We start from the raw sequence: 5,719 nt of genomic DNA, 5'->3' as shown, positions 1-5,719 counted from the left end.
AATCTTCTTATTATTATTGTTATTTATTTATTTTGGAGAGTTTGTTTTGTTTTGTTTGTTTGTTTGTTTGTTTGTTTGCTATAGGGCACGTGTGCTCACAAGAAATACAGAGACAGAGAGACAGAAAATGAGAGGTCAACCCCCAGGGTAGATGGCCACACCACAATCCCTTCTCTTCCAATCTCCTCTCCGGATCTTGGGCACACACACACCTGGCGTGAATTTAAGCCAGCGAGTCCAGGACTCAAACTGCAGTCGACTACATGGGAGTCCAGTGACATAGCCATTACATCAACTGCTGGTCCCACTGTAAATCTTTATTGTATACAACATTATGTTCACAGCATGAATACAATGCATATTGGGCAAGTCAAAGACATTACTATATACATTATTATCAACAGATTTTTTGTTTTTGTTTTTGTGTCAGTTAAATGTTTTTGTTTGTTTGTCTTTCCCTGATTCTCTCCTTGGCCACCCATTTCTCTCCACCTCATATACTGTCTCTAGAATCTACAGTTGCCCTCCCTGCTACTATACCTTCAACTTTTCAGTTTCTGCTATAGAGTGCAGACATTAAGCAGAGACATACAGTGCCTGTCTTTCATAGACTGACTTGTTTTTCTTAGGATTAAATTTTCCATATTTGCCCACTTTGTATCAAATGTCAGGGTCTCGTTTTTGTTTTCGATTTGTCTTAATAGTGATGGGTTTTGTATTGTTTTGTTTGTTTTCCTCACTTTTTTATGGTTGAGTAGGATTCCATAGAATGCATGTGCCACATTTTAAGAATCCACTCATCTATTTTTGGACATTTGGGTTGATTCCATGTCTTAGCAATTGTGAATAATGCTGTAATAAACATGAATGTGCAAGAGCTTCACTGACTAAGGGTTTTCTTATCCTTTGGGTAGGTAATAAGAGTAGAATTACTGAGTCATATGATAGTTCTATTTGTAAGTTTCTGAGGAAACACCATATTGTTCTCCACAGTGGTTGTACTAATTTACATCTCCACTAACAGTGTAGAAAGATTCCCTTTTCACCATAGCCTTGCCAGCACTTACCATTTTTTTTCTTTAATCGTCGCCATTCTGACTGGGGCTAAGTGGTATCTCATTGTGGTTTTGATTTGTATTTCACTTATGATAAGAGATGTGGAGCATTTTCTCATGTGTTTTTTTGTCTGTTCATATGTATTCCTTAGAGAATTTTCTGTTTAGCTCATTTGCCTATCTTTTAATTGGATTGGCTATTTTTTTTTCCAGGTAAGCTGCCTGAATTCCCCATATATCCTGGTTATCAGTCCCTTATCTGAGGCATAGTTTGGAAATATATTCTCTCATTCTAAGGGTTGTTTTCTCACCCTAATTATTGTTTCTTCTGCTAAGCACAAGTTTTTAAACTTAATGTGATCCCACTTGTCAATCTTAAGGATTATTGCCTGCAACTTGGGGGTCTTACTTAAAAAACCTTTGCCTACTCTGATGTCTCCAAGAATTTCTCCTGTGTTTCCTACCAGTAGCTTTCCAGCTTGAGGTTTTATGTTTAGATCTTGGATTCATTTTGAGTTGATTCTACTCTCTGTTTCTATGAGAGCAACATTTTTTTTTTTGGAGAGTTTTTCGCTATAGGGCGCGTGCGCGCGCCAGACAGACAGAGACATAGAGACAGAAAGCGAGAAAACACCCTCCAGGGGGGATGGTCACGCCGCAATCCCTTCTCCTCCATTCTCCTCTCGGGATCTTGGACACGAACGCACATGTGCCCGGCGTGAGTTTTAAGCCACCCGGTCTGGGACGCGAACCACGGTCAACTATGTGGGAGTCCAGCAAGATAGCCATTATGCTAACTGCCTATTCCCGAGAGCAACATTTTTTAGATTCTAAATATAAGTGAGATCCTGCCATATTTATCTCTCTGTGCCTGGCTTAATTCACTTGGTATAATGTCCTCTAGCCTCATCAAGGTTGTCACAAATGACAGGATTTCCTGCCTTCCTGGACTGAATCGTATTCCATTATGTATATATATATATATTACATTCTCTTTATCCATTCATCCCTTAACGGACACACAGATGCACATTTTCCCAATAGTTTTGATCCACAATTGATTGAATCCACAAACGTAGGTCCTGCTTATGTGGAAGGCAGCCATACTTACCCTCCCACAGTACCCTGCCCTTAGAAGCCTGCATAGTATTTAGGTCCCACAAGGCATCTAAGAGAATGCGGATGGCCTGGGTAACACACTAGGAAGTCCCACCCACTCTACAGATCACAAGTCTCCCATTCAAGTTCCGTTGTGAGAAAATCAAATAGTAAATGATAAACTCTGAAATGGCTTCTGCGGGAATTTTAATGACTTTTTTGTCAAAGAATTATGGATCCTCTACATGCATATATTTAAGTTCAACTAATCTTTTTCTCTGCAGTTTCCTGAATAGGAAATATCTGATGAGAAAATCAACATTTGGGAGTTAGCTCCCCAGCCTGGTGGTGAAGGGAGTTGGATCCCACATGACTGACTGCACAGTTTGAATCCCAGTCCTGGCAGCGTGGGAGATATACCAGGTGTGTGAGCCGGGGTGTGTCATGCCCTAAATCCTGAAAGAATGGGAGGATGAAGGAAATGGGATTGTAGCAGGACTGGGGCCTACTCGGGAGTGCTTTCTTTCTCTACTCGCTTCCCACCCTCCCACTGTCTCCACTCTGCCCCCTCTGATGGACACACACACCCTGTGGCAATTTAAAAAAAATGAAATAAAGAAAAAGAAGAAATGAAAGCCTGAATAGATCAATAACAAGATCAAATCGGCAATAGTCTCCCAAAAGAGAAAGGCCCGAGTCTAGATAGCAAGATTTGGAATCAGTAATAAATATTCTTTTAATAAAATAAATGAAGTCCAGTGGCCCCTGCTAAATTTTACAAAGCCTTTAAAAACAATTAATACCTATTTTTCTTAAATTATTTCAAAAGTTCAAAATGAACTGAACATTCCCAAACTAATTTCACAAAGCATCACCTTGACACTAACAGCAAAGATACAATAAAAAAGAAAAGTATAGGGTCCAGAAGGTAGCATGGTGGTTGATGCTGGATCCCACATAACTGACTTTGTAGTTCGAGCTCTACACCTGGCAGCTTGAAAAATCACGCTGGGTGCGTTGTTATGCATGCTCAAAACCCTGAAAGGAGAATGAAGGAGAAGGGATTGTGGCATGGCCAGCTCCCAAGGATGCTTCCTCTCTCTCATTCTCTCTCTCTTCCTCTCCGTCTCTCTCCCCTCAGTGAGCACACTGTAGCACACTATAGCAAAACAACAAACAAGAATATATACCATGATCGAGTAGGATTTATCCCAGAGATGCAAAGATGGGTCAATGTACATAAAACAATAAATGTAATGCATCGCATTAACAGAAGGGAAGACAATAATCATATGATTGTATCAATTGACTCAGAAAAAAGTATTTGATAAAAAAACAACGTCCCTTCATGACTAAGACTCATCAAAACAAGCACTGAAGGTACATTTCTTAGCACAATAAAGTCTGTAAGTGGAAAACTCACAACTAACATACTAAATGGGGGGAGATTGGCAACTTTTCTGCTCAAAACTGGAACAAGATAGAGATGTCCATTTCTCCACTACTGTGCGATATACTACTAGAAATCCTAGCCAATGTAATCAGACAAGAAAATGGGTTGGAAGGCTCCACATTGGAAAAGGAAAAGTTAAACTGTTCCTATTTACAGGCAACATAATTACATACATAGAAAAACCTGAAGAATCCACCAAAAAACTCTTATATGTAATTTAAAAATTCAGAAAAATTGCAATATACAAAATCAGCATACTTAAAACCTATAGTGTTCCTGTACACCAACAATGAATAGACTGACATAGAAATAAAGGAGCCTCGAACCCTGAAACAGAGTGGCAGCCAGTGAAAACAACTGAGGCCACAGATCGCCTTGGGAACGCCACTGTCTTCTGGCTGTTCCAGGTGTCCAGATCCTCTGGCTTCCACCTTCCCCCTCCGCCATTACACCCAGACCCTATGCAGAGTGGCAGGCAGTGAGAACAACTGAGGTGGGAGGCCACTTTCGTTCTCTAGTTGCCTTTTGCCCACTCAAGAATACTTTGAGACTGTGCATGTAACGTGCACCCGACAACCCTTAGGTTCTTTCCCAGTTGAAACCAGCTCAACTCCAACTGCACCTGTTCTCAAAGAACTAGGAGGTCGTTGGACTACCCAGTTCCAGTGACAACAATGCAGATTGCAGGGTGAGGGTCAGAGAGACAGAGCTACAGAGAGACCACAGCTCACCTCCTTCTGCATGCCTTTGAGTTCTCATAATTGACTCCAAGAAATTGGGAAGACGCATGTAATCCATCGGATGACCAGAAAGCAGTGCAGAAGCACAAGAAATATGAGAAACCAATAAGACATCTTTTTTCCAAGGGAAAAGAACAAATCCTCATCAATCACAGACAGTACAATAGAACTCATGGACATGTCAGATAAACAGTTCAGACTATTCATAGTGACAAGACTAAATGAGATTCAAGAGAGAAGAGACAATGAACTCCAGGAGATGAGGAAGTCCTTCCATGATTCGAATGAAGAAATAGATACCATAAGAAAGAATCACACAGAACTGTTAGAGATGAAGGCTGTAATACAGGAAATCAAAACCTCTCTCAAAAGTATTAAAAGCAGGGCCAGCAGGTGGCATGGTGGTTAAGGTGCTGGAATTCCCACATGGCCAACCATGGTTCGAGTTCTATACCTGGTGGCTTTCTCTCTCTTCTCCTCCTTCTCTCTCTCTCTCTCCCTTTCTCTCTTTCATAAAACTCATGTAAAAAATAAATAAATAAAATTTTTTAAAAAACATTTTTATTAAAAGCAAATTAGATCATGCAGAGATTGAATATTGGATGTAGAAGACAAAACCTCTGACCTAGAAATAATTATCAAAAAGACTGAGAAAATAACCAAGAAAAATGAGGACAATATATGAAAAATATTAGATACCATTAAGTGCACAAACATCCATCCAGATAATTGGTATCCCAGAAGGTAAAGAAAATAAGGGCATTGAAAATCTATTCCATGAAATCCTGGAAGAAAATTTTTCAGACCTAGAGAGGCATAAAAATATCCAGACCTAAGATATCAAAGGACCCCAAATAGAATCAACCTAAGAAGATCTTTTCCAAGGCACATCAAAGTCAGATTAGCCAAAACCACAGACAAAGACAAGATACTAAAATTGGCAAGAGAGAAACATCAAGTTACTTATACAGGTTATCCCATCAGGTTAACATTGGACCTTTCATCAGAAACAATGCAGGTAAGAAAAGCATGGGGAAATACAGTCAAAGTGTTAAATGGAAAAACAGTTTCAACCAAGATTACTATACCTAGCAAGATTATGCTTCAAATGGAAAGAAAAGATGAAAACATTCTCAGATAAACAAAACCTCAAAGAATTTACCAACACCAGACCAATTTTTCAAGAAGTTCTGAAGGGAGTGCTGTACCAGAAAAACTAAAGTCAGACAGACAAAAGAGAACAAAAAGTAACCAAGAAAATGGTCAATTTAATGGTAGAGACAAGTACAGAAATATCGATAATAATGCTGAATGCTAATGGATTAAATTCTCCGATCAAAAGACACAGACTGACTGGATAAAAATATTAAATA

The sequence above is a fragment of the Tupaia chinensis genome, unplaced genomic scaffold (genome assembly GCF_000334495.1).
Source record: "Tupaia chinensis unplaced genomic scaffold, TupChi_1.0 Scaffold141320_1, whole genome shotgun sequence".
NCBI lineage: Eukaryota > Metazoa > Chordata > Mammalia > Scandentia > Tupaiidae > Tupaia > Tupaia belangeri.
This window is presented reverse-complemented; position numbering follows the sequence as displayed.